This window comes from Calidris pugnax, unplaced genomic scaffold (genome assembly GCF_001431845.1).
Source record: "Calidris pugnax isolate Ruff unplaced genomic scaffold, ASM143184v1 scaffold102, whole genome shotgun sequence".
Lineage (NCBI taxonomy): Eukaryota > Metazoa > Chordata > Aves > Charadriiformes > Scolopacidae > Calidris > Calidris pugnax.
The window spans coordinates 4,486,467-4,486,685 of NW_015090846.1; positions in this window are offsets into that span (position 1 = coordinate 4,486,467).

Below are 219 nucleotides of genomic sequence, written 5' to 3' on the forward strand. Positions count from 1 at the left end.
GGCAGGGCGCGGGGCGCCATCTTCCCGCGCTTCCCCCCGCGCCTCCCGCGGGCATTTACGTTCCCGCTTATGCAATTAGCGCGGGGGCCGCCCCCCCACCCCAACAACCTCCGCCTCCCGCCGCCCCCAGCGCAGCGGCACGGCCCGGCACGGCCCCGGGGCGCAGCCGCTCCGCTGTCCCGCTGGGTGGAGGCAGCAGCTCCCCCCCCCCCCCCCCGG